The 21,610-nt window shown below is 41.1% G+C and overlaps 1 long non-coding RNA gene across 1 annotated transcript in view; it reads left to right on the plus strand.

The window, feature by feature from the left end:
• Nucleotides 1-6,448: 6,448 nt before the first annotated feature.
• Nucleotides 6,449-21,610, plus strand: part of LOC117196520 (uncharacterized) — a 194,841-nt gene continuing 179,679 nt past the window's right edge. The window contains exons 1-2 of the long non-coding RNA XR_007470555.1: nucleotides 6,449-6,548; nucleotides 13,070-13,163. This is a non-coding gene — a long non-coding RNA (uncharacterized LOC117196520). The remainder of the gene's footprint in view (nucleotides 6,549-13,069; nucleotides 13,164-21,610) is intronic.

The following is a 21,610-nucleotide window of genomic DNA, read 5'->3' on the forward strand; positions in this document are numbered from 1 at the left end:
GGTCAGCTTGAGTAACTTTCCTCCTCAAAAACCTGCAATGGTTTCCCACTGCTTTGGGAGTACATTTCTAGCACAGTGTTCCAAATTCTCCATAATGTAGCAACTTTTTGCTTTACCTGGTTCATCACAAGAGCTTCTCTGAATTAATCATTAACCTCCCTCCAAAGCTTTTTTCAGGCTGTTTCTGCAGTTTGTCTTGCCTTCCGCATTGCTCTGCATTTTAAGATTCTGTAGTCCTCACTCTACTACACCCTCTCCGTGAAGCCTCTATTAATGCTCCAGTGTGAAGTGCTCTTTCCCTCCATGGAACTCCCAAGCTCTGTCACACTTACACAGCTGCTGCATACTGCTCTGTGCGGTTGCTATTTGAACTCTTGTCTAATCTCCCATGCATTACAATCAGATTGTTTGATACTTTCTTGAATCTCCTATGGCAGTGATTCTCAAACTTTAGCAAACATCAAAATTACTTGGAGGGCTTGTTAAAACACAGATTGCTGGGCCCCATTCCAGAGTTTTTGATTCAGTAGTTGTAGCGTGCGACCCAAGAATCCACCTTTTTAATAAGTTCCCAGGTGATGCTGATGGTCTTGGTCAGGGGACCCCTGCACCATAGGGCCCAGCCTAATGCCTTACACATCGTAGGCTCAACAGGATAATTGGGTAGGTGATATAGCCATACTTATGGATTGAAAATTTAGCAGGTGTTTTATTAAGACTTTTAGCATTGTGTCTAAGAATATAAATTATCATGGTTGTCACTTACAGGTATGTAAGATAGTGGAGTTTATATAATCTCTGAAAGTTGACATATTACGTGTTAGTGTCATCCAAATAGTTCTGATGTGTATTTGGACCTTTGAAAGTGGGTGATAAAGCACATGGTGAATGAAGATCTACCTATAGGGAACTGAAAGGAAAAGAAACTGCACATTTTTCTCCAACACTCGTGGCAATATAAGTAGTTTCCACTTTACCCACCAGGAAATGGGAGCTCAGAAAGGTCACATAGCAAAGATGTAGCAGGACCCGGGCTCTGTCCGGTCTTTAGTCTCCCTTGCTCATCTGCTGTACTTCCGGTTCCTCCCCAGAAGAAGTAGCACTTTTGGCGGAAGTAGATAACAGACATTAAGAAAATATTAAGTTCAGGCTCAGGACAACAACCAAAAAAATCCCAATTTATTTTAAATGAGTTGTAATGAATAAGTGGCACAGATATGACCCAAGCATGTGTTGTCTACTTCTCAGTATTCCCTGGAGGCATGGACTCTACTCATTTCATGCCTCCTAAGACAAGGCATCCAATTGCCTGGTTAAGACCTAAGGCTCAGTGAGTGGTATTAACCCTGTCTTTTCTTTCTTTCTTTCTTTCTTCCTTCCTTCCTTCTTTCCTTCCTCCCTTCCTTCCTTCCTTCCTTCCTTCCTTCCTTCCTTCCTTCTTTCCTTCCTCCCTCCCTTTCTCTCTCTCTCTCTCTCTCTCTCTCCCCCTTTCTCTCTCTCTTTCTTTCTCTCTCTCTCTTTCTTTCTCTCTTTTTCTTTCTCTCTCTCCCCTTCCTTCCTTCCTTCCTTCCATTCTTCCTTTCTTTTATTTTTATTTTTAATTAATTTATTTATTTTTGCTGCGTTGGGTCTTCGTTTCTGTGCGAGGGCTTTCTCTAGTTGTGGCAAGCGGGGGCCACTCTTCATCGCGGTGCGCGGGCCTCTCACTATCGCGGCCTCTCCCATTGCGGAGCACAGGCTCCAGACGCGCAGGCTCAGCAGTTGTGGCTCACGGGCCCAGTCGCTCTGCGGCATGTGGGATCCTCCCAGACCAGGGCCCGAACCCGTGTCGCCTGCATTAGCAGGCAGATTCTCAACCACTGCGCCACCAGGGAAGCCCCTTCCTTTCTTTTAAATGTGCACATGGCTCTTTTTTTCTCTTTGGGGAAATCTGAGAGATTAGAGCTGTTGCCACCCAGAAGTCAGAATAAGTCAGTGAAACTTACTGAGTTACCAGAGAATGAGTCTATATGTGGATGTCGGGAGCAAGGTTTCATGAGAGAGTTAGGAATTTCTAAACATTATCTGTCTGCTCTCAGAGATAAAAAACAAGACACGTCTGTTTCCTCTGTGACAATCAAATGGGATGTTCCTTGGCTCAGACAACCTTCTGTTGCAGAGGTAGTGCAGCATGGATTGTTGTGCAGGGTGGAGGGCTGTGTAGGGTGGAGGGTAGTGCAGGGTGGATGCAGCTGCAGGGTGGAGGGTTGTGCAGGGTGGAGGGTAGTGCAGGGTGGAGGGTAGTGCAGGGTGGATTGTTGTGCAGGGTGGAGGGTAGTGCAGGGTGGATGCAGCTGCAGGGTGGATGCAGCTGCAGGGTGGAGGGTAGTGCAGGGGGGAGGGTAGTGCAGGGGGGAGGGTAGTGCAGGGGGAGGGTTGTGCAGGGGGGAGGGTAGTGCAGGGTGGAGGGTTGTGCAGGGTGGAGGGTAGTGCAGGGTGGAGGGTTGTGCAGGGTGGAGGGTAGTGCAGGGTGGAGGGTAGTGCAGGGTGGAGGGCTGTGCAGGGTGGAGGGTAGTGCAGGGTGGAGGGTAGTGCAGGGTGGAGGGCTGTGCAGGGTGGAGGGTAGTGCAGGGTGGAGGGTAGTGCAGGGTGGAGGGTTGTGCAGGGTGGAGGGCTGTGCAGGGTGGAGGGTAGTGCAGGGTGGAGGGCTGTGCAGGGTGGAGGGTAGTGCAGGGTGGATGCAGCTGCAGGGTAGACTGTCGTTCTTGGTGCAAGAGCTTCAGCATCATCCAGGAACATGTTAGAAAGGCGAGTTCTCAGGCTCCACACCCACACAGTGAACCAGAAATTTTGGGGGTGGTACCCAGAAATCTATTTCAATCAGCCCTTGAGGTGAATCTGATGCAGGCTGAAGTTTAAGAATAACTGCTAGTGTTTAGTTATCAACAAATTAGGCAGTCCCGCAAACTACAATTCTTTTTTCAATGACTGTCACCAAATCATAAGAAAGTTGTGCTTTTGGACAAATTCTGTAGATATTCCAGTGTGGTTTCTGACAAGGAAGTGTCTTAATTTTGGGACAGGTTTTAAAAGAACACAAAATTTACATATTTTTCCTTGTGTATTTGTTTTTATTTTAAAATTTTGTTTTGTATTGATTGTACCTTTGAGAACAAATATTTAAATTATAGCATGGATAAAGGCTTTGCTATAGAAGTTCAGAGTTGAAAGTTCACTTGAAATGTCATCAGATCGAATTCTTATCTTAGAGTTGAAATAAGAAGCTTAGAAGGTTTACATGAATCCCTGGATCTCAGCATTGTTAATCCTATTGTTTTCTCTCTGTCCTCCATGAAGCATCCCACTTTCACTGGGTTTGTGCATACAAAAAGGTGATATAAAAAATAATAATGATAAGTAAATAGTATCTTTCACTTACTTTGGTCATCATTTACCATACCTGAATAAATCACTGCCTAGGTACAATATTTCCATACAGTAATTCAGAATGTCTCTCTTTGGGTCTTTTAAGTTTACAGTTTATAATTCAATTTTATAAATGTTTTGAGGTCATGAATTATTCTTTGAGGCTGAAAATATTTAAGAGTTGTAGTCTTGAATTATTCTCATGCAATACACATACCACATCATTCTGCATCGAATTACAGAATACCCTCAGGAATTTTTAGGGGTTCCATAGAGCCCAGGTTAAGAATTTCTGCTTAAATAAGCTCATCTAACACTGTGGATGAAAAAACTTCCTTCCCAAAATTATCCTTTTCATCTAAAGACTTTCTTTAGGAAAGGATTTTTGCTCCACCATGAATCCCGTGTAAATAATTGCCACCTAATTCCCCCACCTTCCCCTCTGATGCCCCAGACTCAGCCCTGCATTTGCAAACGGTAAGCAGCAGGGCCTAAGGGGTGGATTCTCCAGTTTGCCCTCTGAAACATTCTCTCTCCTTCTCCGCAAGGACCCCTGCCCTGCCACCCTGCACTGGCACTGTCCATATTATTGGAGGGTAGGGGCAAGTTCTGGAGGCAATTTAAATAAGCTTCCTCGTACCAGAGATAAGCAGGACGTACAGATGCAGTTGAAATTTTATGCACATTTGGAAAGCTTGCTTATTTTAGGATTTTGTTCAGAAATGAGTCACTGGAGCGTCTGTTTCTGGCTCTGTCTCTGTGGCTCTGTCTCTCAGAATGATAAAATTCCCAACTAGTGGCCAGAGAGAGCACATTAGTTTAAAATTTGTTCTAGTCAAGAAGCTCGTCCAGTGTAAGTGCCAAGGGACATGCCACAACAGATTTACAGTTCGCACAATAAATAAAGAGCTGAAGAAGCCTGAAGGGAGGTGAGCGCGGAGGATGCTCTGGAGTAGTGAGGACTGAGCGGGTCACAGAGTCAGTACGTACCGAGGTAGTTACATCTCCAGCAACCTCTGTTATGTACACAGAGATTTAGGAACAACCATCATGTGATGAGGTCCCAGGTAAAAGTTGCAAGCTCTTACTTATGTATTAGTTACTCTAGAATTCACTAGCATAGATTGACTGATTGATCACATAACCACAAAGCAAAATTTAAGAGATTCATCATGGATCCAGGCATTTAAATTGGGGTGGGTTAGGCAGTTAAATGGAGGGGCAAGCAGCTGGTGAGGCTTAGCTGGGAGAAGCACATCAGGTGGGTCATGCCAGTGGCTGGGTAAATGGCAGTGGCAGGAGGACTTGCAAGGTCCAAAGAGTGGGTAGAACTTCATAGATAGGGTTTATTTATCTTTTTCTTAATAATGCTTTCCAATTTTCTGAAAAAAATTTTAAGAAGAAGGGGTCACACCTCCTAGAGATATGGAAATAAAAACAGAAGTAAACAAATGGGACCTAATGAAACTTAAAAGCTTTTGCACAACAAAGGAAACCATAAACAAGACGAAAAGACAACCCTCAGAATGGGAGAAAATATTTGCAAATGAAGCAACTGACAAAGGATTAATCTCCAAAACATACAAGCAGCTCATGCAGCTCAGTAACAAAAAAACAAACAACCCAATCCAAAAATGGGCAGAAGACCTAAATAGACATTTCTCCAAAGAAGATATACAGATTGCCAACAAGCACATGAAAGGATGCTCAACATCACTAATCATTAGAGAAATGCAGATCAAAACTACAATGAGATATCATCTTACACCAGTCAGAATGGCCATCATCAAAAAATCTAGAAGCAATAAATGCTGGAGAGGGTGTGGAGAAAAGGGAACCCTCTTGCACTGTTGGTGGGAATGTAAATTGATACAGCCACTATGGAGAACATTATGGAGGTTCCTTAAAAAACTACAAATAGAACTACCATCCGACCCAGCAGTCCCACTACTGGGCATATACCCTGAGAAAACCATAATTCAAAAAGAGTCATGTACCAAGATGTTCATTGCAGCTCTATTTACAATAGCCAGGACATGGAAGCAACCTAAGTGTCCATCAACAGATGAATGGATAAAGAAGATGTGGCACATATATACAATGGAATATTACTCAGCCATAAAAAGAAACAAAGTTGAGTTATTTGCAGTGAGGTGGATGGACCTAGAGTCTGTCATACAGAGTGAAGTAAGTCAGAAAGAGAAAAACAAATACCGTATACTAACACATATATATGGAATCTAAGAAAAAAAAAAGTCATGAAGAACCTAGGGGTAACAGGAATAAAGACACAGACCTACTAGAGCACGGACTTGAGGATATGGGGAGGGGGAAGGGTAAGCTGTGACAAAGTGAGAGAGTGGCATGGACATATATACACTACCAAACGTAAAATAGATAGCTAGTGGGAAGCAGCCGCATAGCACAGGGAGATCAGCTCGGTGCTTTGTGACTGCCTGGAGGGGTGGGATAGGGAGGGTGGGAGGGAGGGACATGCAAGAGGGAAGAGATATGGGAAAATATGTATATGTATAACTGATTCACTTTTTTATAGGGCAGAAACTAACACACCATTGTAAAGCAATTATACTCCAATAAAGATGTTTAAAAAAAAAAAAAGAAGAAAGGGTCATTACTGCCTAGGTTGACCAAAAAAACCCTGGTCCTATTTGAAATCCTTTTGTGAAAAGCTCAGAATGGCCTAGTGATAATGAGTGACCATGTATAATGTGATCCTAAATAAACAGTTAATAGAAATATGAAAATTATTTAAAAGTCTTATTTGAATATAGTCGATCATTTTTCAAAAGGGCCTCCTTTTAAGTTGAACCAACATCTACTAAAATGTCACCGGTTTTGTAGTCGATAAGCTTTAAAATGTATGTTTGGGATAACAATGTATAGCTAATGTGTTCATTATTCATGACAGTGGTACGTGCACCATTTTAATCTTCATTATCCTCTGTATACATTATCTAATTTATCTGCAGCAGGGTTCTGAGCAGTGCACTGTTATTTCTCTTATTGATCAGGCAGAGGAATTAATGCAAGGCGAAAGGCCTTGATTCTCCAAGGTCCCATTTCTCAACACTGATCCATCAGAAATATCGAAGACAAGCTGTTGACAGTCAACAAACAGAAAGGTAGAATGTTTGCCAATTTGACTGGAAAGTGTTGCTGGTGTTTACTTACCCTAGAAGGCTTAAATGAAGCAGGGATCTGGAAACACTTAAGAGCCCATATGCATTTCTACTGAAATGCTCCAGTTATAATGGCAGAGACTCTTTGCTACTACCTATGGGCAGCATCAAGGGGTTCCCCATGTCCTTTCCTCTAGGGAGACAGAGGCAGCTTTGCTTTGCTGTCCTTAGAGCTCCTACTTCTCTTTTTACCTCATTCAAATGGGACCTCCTCAAAGTGAGCATTTTCACCATCTGGCAAGTCTGTAGTGCTCTCTCTCTAGCAAACAACCTTTAGTTACTCCTGCTACCCCTGGCCCCTCTGTCCACCCCTCTTCCACCTCGCAGGTGAATCTCTTTTGGCCAAGTGCATTCACAGCTATGGGAGAATAGCTGGCTAGCTTTCTGGCTTCCTAGGACTGGTAAAACTCTCCTTCCCTTTCTCGATGTTTTTTTGTTTTGTTTTGTTTTGTTTTGTTTTTGCGGTATGCGGGCCTCTCACTGTTGTGGCCTCTCCCGTTGCAGAGCACAGGCTCCGGACGCGCAGGCTCAGCGGCCATGGCTCACTGGCCCAGCCACTCCGTGGTATGTGGGATCTTCCAGGACCGGGGCACGAACCCGCGTTCCCTGCATCAGCAGGCGGACTCTCAACCACTGCGCCACCAGGGAAGCCCTTGATGTCTTTTTTTTTGGACATTTTTATTTGAATTGCCTAAAAGTAGTTATGACGAAATTTACCAGAAGTTGATTTTGGAGGATCTGGTAGAGCCATAGGTAATATTAAGACTGTGTAAGTCTTGATCCTCCATGGTCCTGAATCTTCCTTTTGGCATTTTCCTATATTGGCTAATCCCACTTCAAAGTATGGAGTCTTGAGTAGTTGCGGTAGTTTGTACAGTTTCACCACTTACTAATGCAAGTTTGGAAACTTGAGCAAATTGTTTTGTTTAAGTTTTAGTTTCCTCGTCTATAAAATGGGAGTAATCCAAACAAGTCACTTAAATAATGCCTAGCTTATACCAAGCATTAAAAAATTGTGAACTACTGTTTATTATTTCAGAGCAATTATAATTTGATAATTAAATATATAAAAGAGGTTGGATCTTTTTATCAGGCTAATGGATTCCTTTGAACTTTTTTGAAAAATTTTTATAATTTGTTTTATTTTCTACTCCTAGAAAAAAAATAGAACCTTCCTTAAGAACCATAAAATGGCTTGCCTGTGACTCCCTGGAACCATTTCAATTAGTTAAGAGCAGCAAACAGCATCTCCCCAGCTTTATGCCACTTTTGCCTATTCTTACTTCCTTTTCTGAAGTTCCTCTTCAAAAAAACTCCTGACACTTTCTTACATCTTCTCCTCAGTCTTTCAAAGTCATCCCTCTGGATGAGATTGGACTTTGTCACTATGCTCTTTCTGCTATTTCTTTGTAGTCCACATGGTTTCTGGAAGCTAGACATAGATAAAAACGAGGCAGGTCTGTCCACAGGAGATGATAACAATGATTAGAAGAGGAGGGGTGCTGTGGGAAGAAATAGTTCATCCTGATCCTGGCAAAGGAGAGGAGATCTTCAAAAGACAAGTGCCTTACGTTTAGTTTAATTCTCTTTGGCTTTTCTTCTTTTCCTCTTCGGAACAGTTGTTGTCTGAGTTATTTCTCCTGAGATGGTGTGAACAGAGAGGCACAGCAGTGGTGAAACCTTTATTAACTCTGGCACAGGCCTGACCGCAGAGCAGAAAACTCTTTCAAAGCTAGGAAGCAGGGCTTCCCTGGTGGCTCAGTGGTTGAGAGTCCGCCTGCCAATGCAGGGGACACGGGTTTGTGCCCCGGTCCGGGAAGATCCCACGTGCCGCGGAGCGGCTTGGCCCGTGAGCCATGGCCGCTGAGCCTGCGCGTCCGGAGCCTGTGCTCCACAGCGGGAGAGGCCACAACAGTGAGAGGCCCGCGTACCACACACACACACAAAAAAAAGCTAGGAAGCAGCCAATGGTTGACAAAAAAGAGATATGAGAACTGGGAGGGGAGAGGAGGTGGGTAGTGGGTATGGACAGGCTGCAGAGAAGCAAAGCGAAGTCATCGCCAAGTGGCATCTCTCAGAGCTGTGCAGACAGAACCAGGGACCTTGTCCCTTGCCGCAAGTTGTGTTTGTTCTCCTGTGACAAGCTGATGGGGTAACCTATTGCAAAATCTTTTGTAGTCTTTTCCACTCCAAAACAGAATATAGACATTGACATTGTGCTCTCAAGTTCAAAGCAGTAAAAGGTTGTATGTGAAATGAACTGGATGCTTCACAGACTGATGACCCAAGGTTGGACAGTATAAAAGAAAAGCCTGCAGTAAGTGGCTGCTTTGGGAAAGTTGGTTGTTTTGGGAACAGGTCCTGTTTGGGGGAACACTTTGGCAATATCATTTGAATAAAACGTATTCATATTTAACACCCACAAAGGTCTCCATAGATGTGTGTACAAAGTTTAAAACATGCATAGAATTTGCCTAAAGTTCTGGTATTTTTTCCTGTATTATAGTCTTTGTGGTTAAACAAGCAAACAAACAAAAAACCTGCTTAAAAAATGATTAATCTCATAAAGCATTCTAAAAATATTTACCAAATTAAGACGACTATTGCTAATTCTCCTACCATCTTGAACATCTTTCTTTTCTCATATGTTAGCAGGACACGGTGGAGGTTTCCGTCTGGCTTGGGGACATGTGGTGCTTCTCTCTTCTTACAAGATCCTGTCTTGATTCTTTGAAAGGCAGAAGATAACTCATTTAGCTTGGTATTGCTTCCCAAGTATCTATATTTACTCTTTTATATCTCTATGAAAATTCCCCTTTCTCTTATTCTTTTTATGCATGTAAGGGCCACTTTCTTCTGTGGGAAAGAGTAACTCCATGTATAGCCCCAAACCAGTTACTGTAAATATGAAACCCAACACTTGTATCATTTTTACTGAGACTGTCAACCTCTTACCATCCTCACAGTGGCCCATTCCAGTTAATGTTTTATCTCCATGGAAACTCAAAGGCATATAAACTAGGCTCTGACTTTATTTTAAGGCCTTAGGCTAATTGGTTGATTTTCCTAAGATACCGTGTAACAAGAATTCCACTCCTTCTACCTCCTGCAGTCCCCCTCAGAATGACTGAGAGAGAATTGGAAGCTCAATGCTTGATCACATTTTGATCAGGTGTAATTTAAATCTTTGAGTCTGGATACGCATAGGGAAGCAGGAACAGCGGAGTTTACTATAAGGGCTTGGGGAGTGCTGAATTATTCTCCATAAAAATATGAGAGGAAGTTAATCTTTGTGTTCACATCAAGAAGAATACTGAGAAGCTGGGGTGGGTGAGGCTAGGGACATGGAGACGAGACAAATGACTTTTAGAATAGAAATGTCTAATATTCAGTTCTAGATTTTTGGTGAAGAGGCAAAGTAAATCTTTTCCTTTAACATCTCTTCACGAAAGTCTACTACCCACTCAGAAGCTCTTTTAATATAGAAATCAAGGAAAGAAACTAAAACTGGGCTTAGCTTTTGTGTTAGCATGGAACAGGAAGCTCTGATTCATCAGGGCCAGGAGGCTGGAGTATCCCTGACAGTGTAAGTCCTGGAAGAAGTTACAGGAATCTTAAAAAAGGCAATGCGTTTTCTCTGAACTGTGTTATAGGAATTGGGGCCAATTTTACCAAGATCTTAACGAGGCAGCATGACCCCAGAGGGCAGCTGATTACGAATCTATAGCCCTGGGTAGGTCTGAAGGCTGGCTCAGCTACATGTTAGCTAGTTAATAAAAAGAAGGTAAAACCTGGTTTCTTCATTGGTAAAATTGGAATCATATTTTTATAATTCAGGGTCATCAATTGATGCTTAAAACAGATGAAACATTGTTGAAGAAAGTGATATTCTCAAAGTAGCACTGCCCTCCCCCCCATATTACATTTGAATTTTAAGGAAAAATGTATCTTTACAATTGAGAAATTACAAGTGATCTTAAAATTGACACATATCCAAGAGATCAAACTTAATATGGCCAAAGAGTGTGATAATGATACAGAGATTTTGTGGAAGAGCATCCTTGTTTTTTGAGAGATGCATGCTGAAGTATTTAGAGGTGAAGTGTTATGTACAACTTACTTTAAAATGTGCCATATATATGCACACAGGTAATATATGTATGTGTACATGTGTTTCTCGCTCTCTCATAAATATATGTCTCTCTACATATATATGTATTATATAAAACATATATATGTCCTATATATATACATATATATCTTTCTCTCTCTCTCTCTCTCTCTCTCTCTATATATATATATATATATGGTGCAGATATGGCATGCAAATCGGGCAAAATGTTAGCAATCAATGAATATAAGTGAAGATTATATGTGTTTATTGGACTATTCTTTCAAAATTTTCAAAATAAAATGTTAACCGTGTAAATAACTAAAATACCTAGCATCACATCAGGTGCCGTGTCTGTGCTCGTTTTGTGTTGGTTACCTTTTCCCTCCTTTTTCCTCTACATTTCTTCACTTTCCCCCAGTTGTGATAAACCCTCATTATGGTTGTCTAAATATACCTTGGGTCTAGTTTCATTGCCCTAAAATAAAAAGTAGCTTCTGAAAAAGCATAAAGCACAAAAAAAGGTCGAGTGCTGTAAAAATGCCCCGAGTGGCACTAATTGGCCGCTCTGCAAGGTTGTTCTGTTCTCCAAAAGGGGCATCCCACGGTGTTGCATGTTAAATACTTTGCAAAATTAAGAGGAAGAAATCAGTAGTTTAGAAAAAAGGTACCCAGAATATAAACATTTCTCAATAAATACCGAAATAGAGCAAATATTTTATTTCAGAGTGCTGCTTTAGCGATGCAAAACCAAGATTATCTTTTCTTGGAGCTTTTCTCCGCAAAGTAATAGGTGTTAATGCCTGTGGAAATGACGAACATTTATTTGGAAGTTGCCTCAGGGGTCTGAATTATGTGCACAGTTAATTAGATACTATGCCAAAATTAGATACTATGGCAGAAATATATATTTCTGCTAAATCTACTGGCCAGCTTAACTCATGGCCAGTGTGTGTCTTGATTTTTAGGATAAAAGCTCAGGAGTTCTGGGATAGCTTTTCTTTGCTGTGCCTACTTCATACTCTTAAAGCTGGAATGGATATAGGAAAGAGGCAGAAGGAATATGCCGGGTGGGGCATGATTCCCAAATCGTGACCCTTTGGGCCATGATTCTCTTGAATTCCACTTCTTCTCTTGGTCACTTTGTAAAATGAGTCATTTTCATAATTCTACCCTTAATCCTCAAAGCTCCCCTGGTAGAGGGAAGAGAGTGGCAAATTATTTATCATCCCAGCTTGCAAAGCGAGAAAACAGGAGGAATCATGGGGAAATTATTTTCTAAAACTATGCAATGAAAACTCAGTCTATCCTTCTAGCTTCCTTTTACTCCATGTATATGAAGCACTGTGTGAAATATAGAGAGATGTGAGGAAGAAAAGAGTTTTGGATAGTTTCTGCTAACTAAATAATAATAACAGGAACAGCAACAATATAAGATTTGTGTGAAATTGCTATGCAAACTGCAAAATTCTAGCCATACACAAGCTGTTATTATTTTTTTCATCAAAGTTACCATCATCATTGTCTTCATCCTCCTCTGTGTTTACAATGGTGGAATATTCAGGAATTGAGGAAGAAAGAAGAAAAATTATTTACTGTTTGGGAAAACTATAAGTTTTGAGTGAAAGCCATCATATTGAAGATTTTTCAAGACATGGTTGGGCAAAGAGTAGGACAGTTGTGTTCAAAGGGAAGATGTCACATGTGTGATGAGGAATGAGAGGAGGATAAAAAACTCTCTGCTGGCAGCAGAATGGGAAAGTAATAGAAAACATGGCAGTCAGGGTTGGAATAAAATGTGAGAGGATGGGAGGTCCAGCAGTTGGAAGGCAGTGAAGCCCCTAGTCTTAGATATTAATGGGATTCAGGAAGCAATAAAGAGCAACTATAGGATTCTAAGAAAAGGCAATATTGTGATAAAGTGATGCTTGGGAAGATGAAGTCTTTTCAAGTGTTTTGAATAGACTGTGGACAATTGAAACCAGAAGAGGAAGGAGGTTTTTAAAATAGAGCAGATTCAAGGAAATAAAGATCTTGCTTTGGTCTGTGATGTTAAGATCGAGACAATGGATGTTTTGAGAGCACACCTGGGACAAATGCTCAAGAAGTAAGGCTTTTGCTAGACCTTAGGTGTGTGGGAACAAAAGAAGGCTAAAAGGGATCTAAAGGCAGAAACGATTCCCCCTGGGAGCCTGAAAAGAAAGACGGACCTATGTGAGACTCAAGTGTGTTAGATGAGACTGGAAAGCAGATTGGCATTAAAATCCGGTGCATTTGAGATCTTGTCTCTCGCAGCCATCATCGGAAATCTGCTGATCACTGTCTTCTGCTCTCTCGTTCTCTTTCTCTCCAGAGTTGCTGTGAAAGAACCTTCTCTCCATCTCAGAGCTGCAGGGCTCCAAGCGTCCCGTTGCCGTCTCCCATTACCCGGACAGAGTCAGTGCCAGGTCAGTGATTGTCAGTTTGCTGAGGCACGCATTTTAGGTATTGCTGTTGTTTTTTCTTCTTGTTTTGTTTCAGAGAATTTCAAATAGCAAGTGATTTTAAAAATGCCTCACTGATGTAATCTCTGTATTGCTGGCCCTTGTATTCTCCTTGCAAAGAAAGCATGGAGTCCCCTGCAATGTTCTCCTTCAATTCAAACATGCTGCATGGCACAACCTTAGGTATGGGCACACAGAGAAGATGCAGTGGGTGCTGTGATGACCTGGAACGGTGTCCCTGTATGGGCCTCCTATTCTCCACACAAAGTCCCATAGTTTTCTCTCCCTGCTGCTCAGTATTGTGGGAAGAAAGAAATTCTAGAACCCTGTTTTTTAATTTATCTTTTTGTTATATTATGCTAGCATGGTACCCAAACAGGACTCTTTATACCATCATATCATTTATTCATTATGAAAATGATCCTAAGTGTTTTACCTAAGTCCATAGGGGCCTACACTGGGGGACATACAGTACCCACTGAACTTACATAGAATCTTTGGAAATAAAAATATGCTAAGTTTATATAACAGTGTTTATATAGTTCCTACTATGTGCCATGCACTTTATTTAATTCTTATAACAACCTTATAAGGCAGATATGATTATTATCCTCCTCCTTATTGTTTTCAGATGTGGAAACTGAGGTACAGAGAAAAAAAATAACTTGCCCTAGGTTATATAGCTGATACTGGGGAGGGTGGGGTTCAATTCCAAGCACTCAGGTTCCAGATTTGGGGGTTGTACTCTCTCTCTGAATGAAAATGGAGATATGTCTACCTCCAGGTAATGCTAGTTATGAACAGATTAAATCCTGCAATTTGTAAACTTGGAAAGAAGCTTCATATGTTGAAAGACAGCAAAGCTTCCATCCTACCTCCATCTTCCCCTCATGTTAGCCCACTTTCACATTTTCTTCAGCCATAGGGGTGGGGGAATTGAGGCATTATGGATCTTTCTGCAAATTCCAAGGCCATGGTTAAGGCCAGGGCCTTGCCCCATAATCCTTAACCTCCCCATCTCAAATATGGATGCCCTGGGATACTCCTTGTAGATGCAAAGAGAAACTCAAGATATAAGGAGAGTGTACATCAACTATATCTCAATTTAAAACATGTAAAAAAAAAGATATAAGAAGAGTGGCTGAAGGGTCATCATCCTGTATGGTCCCTCTGTCATGTCATCTTTGTTTCCCTTTGCTATCATATGATCAGTCTTCAAATTCCAAAGGCAGGGCTTCCCTGGTGGCACAGTGGTTGGGAGTCCACCTGCCGATGCAGGGGACACGGGTTCGTGCCCTGGTCCGGGAGGATCCCACATGCCGCAGAGTGGCTGGGCCCGTGAGCCATGGCTGCTGAGCCTGTGCATCTGGAGCCTGTGCTCCGCGACAGGAGAGGCCACAACAGTGAGAGGCCCGTGTACCGAAAAAAAAAAAAAAAAAAAATCCGAAGGCAGCTGGTATAAATAACTCAGCTAAGCACTCTCATCTCTTCTGGACAGAGACTATCATTTCAGGACATCACTGTGCTAATTGATTTGGCTGCTTCTGAGTCACTTGCCCAAGTCCAGTTTCACCAGTGATTGCCCATCCATGCAATTAAGACATAAAGGTGGGGGCGGGGGGGCGGGGCATGGTGCTGGGGCTTCTTCCCTGAGCAGAAGGCTATGGGCTGGGCAGTTTCCTAAAGAAGGGATCTCTGAGTATGACAAGCCTTCTGACCTCCATACGCGAGACACCTCCATTCCAGCCATTGTGTGTGCTCAGTGCATCCCAAACCTATTTTATACTTTGTTTTTGATTTATGCCTTTTCCTCCTTCAGTAGTATCTCTTCACTTCAATGGCGTAAATGCTTCCTATCTTTGAAAACTCAATCGAAATTGTCCAAAAAGTCTTCCAAGCTTATCCCAGCTGGAGGTGGTTGCTATCTGATTATGGGCTCCCATGATACTTTAATATATGTACCATTTATTTGGCACATGGCATTTACTGCTTTCCCTAGCCTAATCATGAGTCCATGACTCATCTCCCCAACTACATTATATGCTATTTGAGTCTACATAATAGGTACTTAAAAGCCTGTTAATTGAGAGTCACTTCTACTATAATCTCCGAGAACTCACTGGGATCCTAGTTTTCTCTTGCAAATCAATATCCTGAAGAGCTGCCCCATTCCCCTGTGATGCCAGTGTTACAGACGTGTGTCAATGACAAACCCAAGAGTAGAACTCTATGTTAACCAAAGGGAAAGGGTCTGCATAGATGATTAAGGGAAAAGGTATCAGAGGAGGCTCTGACAAGGAGATACAATGACCTAGATTACCTGATTTTAGGGCAGCAAGGATTTTAGACTCCCAGAATCCAGCCCATCCCAAGTAAAGCCACCAGAAACAATGGCGCTAGATGGGTGGATTATCAGAACTCTTTTCCACTAAGGTCATGCCATCCAGCAAACAAATATAAAAGAGGAGATTCATGAACTAGAAAATCAATTTAGAATCTAGGGGGAAGCCAAAGGCTATCTTAGGTTGACCTTTAGCACACAGTCTATTTCAGACTAAATTTTATTATGGAAGCACATTCCACAGTAGGCTTGTAGTGAGGAATAGAATCTAATTAGAGCTGACAGTGCTCCTAGCCTTAGCAGAACTAACAGTCTGAATGAGAACCTGGCTTGGTGGGAATCTGAAAGGAAAATAGGGTGAGATTATAAGGAGACAGAGTATCTCCAGGGAACCCAAGGAGTGGCTAGGCAGGCACACTGTAGTTACATGGATTAGACTGTCCATGGTTAAAAAGTTAAGTAACTCACTGCACTGGCAAAAGGAGCTAAATAAATGCTATATATATTTTTTTGTGGTACGTGGGCCTCTCACTGTTGTGGTCTCTCCCGTTGCGGAACACAGGCTCTGGATGCACAGGCTCAGCGGCCATGGCCTGCGGGCCCAGCCACTCCGCGGCATGTGGGATCTTCCCGGACCAGGGCACGAACCCACGTACCCTGCATCGGCAGGTGGACTCTCAACCACTGCGCCACCAGGGAAGCCCAGTAAATGCTATTTTTGAAGTCTGTCAACAAAAACTCAAGTGAGAACAGAAGTAGCTAACATATGTGAATGAAAATCAGAGAAAACACAAGACAAAGAAATGGTTTAGGAAAATAATTCTTTGAAATGGAAGGATTAACATGAAAATATTCTACTCCTCTAAGGGTCCTAAGGAAACAATTTTTAGAACTGTGGTGCATGTTTGCTAAAAAAATTTTCAGTTCTGTGATTTATTTTTTGGCATTACATTTGATATGAAAAGAAGGTAAAAGTCTTATAATCATTGTACAAAGAGTCAGATATAAAAGTATAAAAAGATAAAAACGACTTCCTTACTATTAGGCAATGAGTCAGCATGGGTCCAAGTTTTGCAATATAGATCTCTTGGCATCAACTCTGGGAAAATGCTTTCAAACTCTAAAATCCTATAAAAATGGAGAGAATAATTACCAATATAGACCTATTGCTTTTCACGTAGTAAGCACTTTATTAACCATGTTAAATTGTACACAGAGAATTAATTTTGTTATTTCTTTCTCTCTTGAATTATTTTATTATCTTTTTTCTTTTTTTTCTTTCCTTTTCTGTTCTTTTTTATCCTCCCTCTTGGTAACACTTGTGCATGATATAAATTAAAAAGTTTCCCGATTTTTATTCCCATATAGCCACTTCTGTTGGTTTCTTATGTATACCTCTAGAGTTAATCTGTACACTGATAAGCATATATGCACAAATAGAATTATATATTGCACATTATTCTGCATTTTGGTTATGTAATTACATTTGTACCATATGAACTTTTACATAATTGTCTGCCTTATCTGTCTTAGATGCCATATAACATTTCATTGTCCATATTTATAAGTTAAAGATATATATTTAATTACCCTCTACTGATGCACATTTAAGTTGCTTCCAATTTTTGTTATTTTTATTTCCAGCAGGGCTTCAATTAGTATCTTTGCTCAAAGACATTTTGCATGAGTGAGAATATATCAGTAGAATTAATTCCTAAAGTTGGAACTTTCTGGGTAAAACAGTAGGGTGCATCTGTAATTTTGATGGATATAGCTAAATTGTTCTTTATAGGATTTCTACCAACTTACATACATAACAACAAAGAATGACAATTGCCAGTTTTCCCATGCTCTGGTTAATGAGCATGATATTAAAGTAAAAAAAAATCATTGCCAATTTACTCAGGCAAAATGTTACCTCAGTATTTTATTTTTCTTATTTTATTTCTTTTCTTGAACAGCCAGCATCATTTTTAAAAGTATTCTTAACTTCTATATTTTAATTTAATTTTTAATTACATTAATTAAAAATTTAAAAATTTTAACAAAGCTTAAAATGTATTAATAATTTACATCTTATATAAATTGTCACATTTACACTTCAACTCTCATAGTTTTCTCTGGGCCTCTTCACTTTTCTTAAAGTGGAGGAGTGTGTTAACACCAAGGTGGCTTTTATTCAGCATGTCTCTATATTCTTTGGCAAGCTTATATATTTGTTCCTTTGTTATCTGTCTTTAAGTGTCAAAATATTCATGAGTACAGTCTATCTGGTTACATTAGCCAATAAATGACTTGATTGGCATCAATGGGGGAAAATGTCAGAATAAAGCTGAGGGTTATCCATTTTTTCCTTTGAAAATGATTATAAGAGGATCATTAGGGCTTCCCTGATGGCGCAGTGGTTGAGAGTCCGCCTGCCGATGCAGGGGACACGGGTTCGTGCCCTGGTCTGGGAAGATCCCACATGCCGCGGAGCAGCTGGGCCCGTGAGCCATGGCCGCTGAGCCTATGCGTCTGGAGCCTGCGCTCCGCAATGGGAGAGGCCACAACAGTGAGAGGCCCGCGTACCGTGAAAAAAAAAAAGGATCATTAGAGTTTTTCCCTTGTGATGAGCACATTTTGCAAATTCTTTATGTGACTTCAACTCATAGTTAAACCTAACTTCCCTATTTCATTTTAGAAATTCTCTAGTCTCAGGAAGGGAAGGAAGATAAGCTATTTGAATCTTTTAGGGGGTTCTGAGGTCAGTAAAGAAGCCCCCACCAAAGGAGATGACTTTTACCAGAAAAAGAACATGCTTTAGTTACACAAATAAGGTCTGCACTATCAATGAAAATCTCAGACCTTCTGGTGAATGATTGATGCCATCCCTCATGTCTGCTGAAAACCTCCCTGGGCATGTGCAGGCTCCATTTTTCTAATCTTATTTCCATGAAAACGCCAGTAGAAAGTGACAGCCTATATCTGGCAACATTTGACTGTGTCACGTGACTCAACAGGGCAGCTCAGAGGTGGGCAAAGGAACTGTACTGGTCTCTGTTGTCAATTTTATTGACAGAAAAATGAGTCATTAAAAAAGGGCATCTGAAATTATAGACCTAATTTAGTTCCTGTGTATGAACCAGCAATTCAATAAAGCTTGAGAGCAGTTTCCATGTACCTAAGTAGCTGAATGTACCTGGTTTAAAAATCTGTTGAGTCTAGTCCCAAGAAAAGTCAGAGATCTGCTGATTTCTCTCCCCTTCTCTAAAACATATTGCCAGCAAACCTGGAAAATATTCAGCTCTCTGCAAGATGGCATCACCTGACTAAGAAGTACTTTGTACACAGCCAATAAATATTTAATGCTTTATTTTGAAAATCCCTACTCTTATTCACTTATATTGCAAAAATCTTCCATCGTTGATTCTGACAAAAAATAATAATCAGAATTATAAAACTATCATTTATATGACAATGACCTGAAAGTTTGTTTATTTAATGCTCTATTTTGATTTCATAAATTAGATAAGATATAGATTTAACCTTCAGGACTATACATAAACGGAGAATCCTTGTTTTAACTTGCTTTGGTGACACTCTTTGAAGTAGGGTATGACTTTATCTGTTATAGGTTTGGGAACCTTACAAAATTTAATGACCCACTGGGATTTATTTATTCTTTTTCAGATGTAGAATAATGAAATCTAACATGTTCATGGGTATGATGACATTGACAAGGCATATTCTTATTTGAAGTTTAAAAAAGTGGAGGCGAATCATTGGGTTTAAAAGAGAGAGAGAAAGAGAGTACTGTAAATGTCTTAAACATTTAGGAACATTTAAATATATCTTATAACTCAAGGTATTTAATTGAATAAAGTCGATGAAGGATAATGTGCAGTTTGTGGTGTCTTTTCCTTAATTCTGAAAAAAATCTAGTGACTTGCAGTACCTTTTACAGCAGAGATCACACCCACTCTCCCAGTGAGCTTGTGGCTGAACTTGAACCTAGAATGAGCTTGTAAAAGGCCCTGCTGACAAAAGTCCGAGATAGGCACCTTAATGGATAATGTGTAGTGTTCTGCAGCGTGAGTCACTAGGGTTTCAAAGCAACATCAATTTGGCCATAAGACATTTCCACAGTTTCCACACTTATCACTCTCTAACTTGGTAATAAGCCCCAATAAAATATGACCTGAATGGATTATAGTGAGAGAAGAATCTGAAGAACACTCTTTTTATAGTTTCCTGTCTTATAAAACACTTGACTGACTCCTTTTGCTAAGGCTATCCTAACTTTTACTGTATGGTGCAGTACGAGGTCATTGGCTCTCAGTATTTCAGGAGGGTTCTGTGTTGCAGTCAGATCAATATTGTGTGTCTCACCTGTGTTATTAGAAGAAAGAAATATCTGCCTAAGAAAGGGAGTGAAAAAAAATGCTGGAGAGAGGCATAAACAAAACAATGCCCAACGATGCCAATATCTATAAAATGCATGAAATGCACAAAAGTCTGCATCACTTATGGCTAAGTAACAGATGAAGCTGTCAGGTAAAAGTAGAAAAGAAACAGTTGTAATAAAAGTGATCCTGCAGGGCTGTTTGGAGAATAGACACAGTGCATTCAACTTTCCACTCGTTAGGGAAAGCTAGGTGATTGAACCAGATTGGAGCAGTTTGTCATGGTGTGATGGTTTAAAGGTCACTCAGTCACACTGAGGTCCTTTTGCGGAAGATTCAGCGTCTAGTTAGGTTTGCTGTGCCATATGTGTGGCCTTTTCATTGACAGGAATTCCCATCTGTACGTCCTGTTCATAACAGAGTGCACTACGAATGGGGGGAGGGGGCTGGCTCCCTGTAGTATCGCACCCCACGTGCTCCCTCTCCCACCTCAGTCCTCTCTCCCTCTCTGCTCTCCGGCACCTGGCTTGATTAGCTGCTGCCTCTCAACTTCCTTTGTTGGGTGGGAGGCTCTACTGATGGGCTTCTTGGTGCCTATGTTGGAGGAGGAAAGTGCTATGAAGGACCTTGCACCTCAAGCATTTGGCAGAGAGGTACAGGCAAGCCAGGAGCCCCCGCTCCACCCTGGGGCAGTGCAACCTGCCAATAGGCATCCTTGTGCTTGGGCTTTGACTGCTGCTGATGCCTGAGTCATGCACAGAGAATCCCTGGCAAAAGGTCACAAGGACCTGTTTTTCCTGAGCATTGGGAAAGCCCTGTAGCGACCACTGATGAAAACCATTGGAAACCAAGTTTCCTTTCAGTTTTTTTTCCCAAAGAAAATCAAAGAGAGAGAGAGACAGAGAGAGGAAGAGAGAAAGAGAAGCCTCTAAGTTCAAGGCTAATTGAATGGAGGCTGCACCGTGACCATGAAAGCTCCTATCCATTTTCATATTCTGATACCTTGGAGACCAAAGGTTAAGAGTCTCAGAATAGGGAAGTCATCTTGTTTTGAAATTCTTCAAATGTTTATGTCCGGGTAGAGAGCTCTGGTCGTGACCAAGTAGTTATCTATTCCATCACTTCCTAGTTGTGTAACCTTGAACAACTGACTTGCCATCTCTCTATCACGAGTTCCTTATTTGTAAAATGCAAATAATAATGATTTCTACGATATAGTTATCGTGAAGCTGAAGTGAGACAGTGCCTCTGATGATGCAGCATATGATGAAAATCCAATAAGTATCACTTAGCAGTATTATGATTTCAGGGGCACAGAATAATATATTTTTTTCTAATTACTACATATTTTCTAGCTGTTCTATGCATAGACTACTTTTATTCAGAAAAAAATAACCTTCAAGAAGTGCTTTTATTTCCCCAGGGGCTATTAAAATGTCTAGTCCTATTATAAAGATTTTTGCTTTCAGCCCAACAGACATGCTCAGAAATGGAATGGACTCTGGGGCAGACAGGGCTACGGGTTTAATGACATCAGGTACATAGCGACTCCCACTTTAGGCAAGTCTGAAAATACCCTTTCTGCCCTTCTTAAGCCAAATGGCAAGGCAAAATCAAGCAAGCTACACAGCCAAGAAATGATTTCTGGGCTCACGGGTCTGTTTTCATTAACTCTTTATTAATTA

Source organism: Orcinus orca, chromosome 12 (genome assembly GCF_937001465.1).
Source record: "Orcinus orca chromosome 12, mOrcOrc1.1, whole genome shotgun sequence".
NCBI classification, from domain to species: domain Eukaryota; kingdom Metazoa; phylum Chordata; class Mammalia; order Artiodactyla; family Delphinidae; genus Orcinus; species Orcinus orca.